Raw genomic sequence first — 256 nt, 5'->3', positions numbered from 1 at the left:
CACTTGGGGGCACGTGCGGCATGGGGCATTGCTGCAGACCAGCATGGGGACACGTGCGGCATGGGACATTGCTGCTGGTCAATATGGGAACATGCGTGGCACTGAGCAGCCAGGTCCCGAGGATGCCAAGGTGCAAGAGACGCCGTGTGTCATGTCAGCCCCTACAATGTCCCCACAGCACAGGGCAGTGCTCTGCCATCACCTCAGCCCAGCTGGGCCACGCGCATGGCAAGGGTTAAGGAGGGGACGGCTTTCG

This window comes from Fulmarus glacialis, unplaced genomic scaffold (genome assembly GCF_000690835.1).
Source record: "Fulmarus glacialis isolate BGI_N327 unplaced genomic scaffold, ASM69083v1 scaffold26503, whole genome shotgun sequence".
Taxonomy (NCBI): Eukaryota; Metazoa; Chordata; class Aves; order Procellariiformes; family Procellariidae; genus Fulmarus; species Fulmarus glacialis.
Note: the sequence above shows the minus strand (reverse complement) of the source record.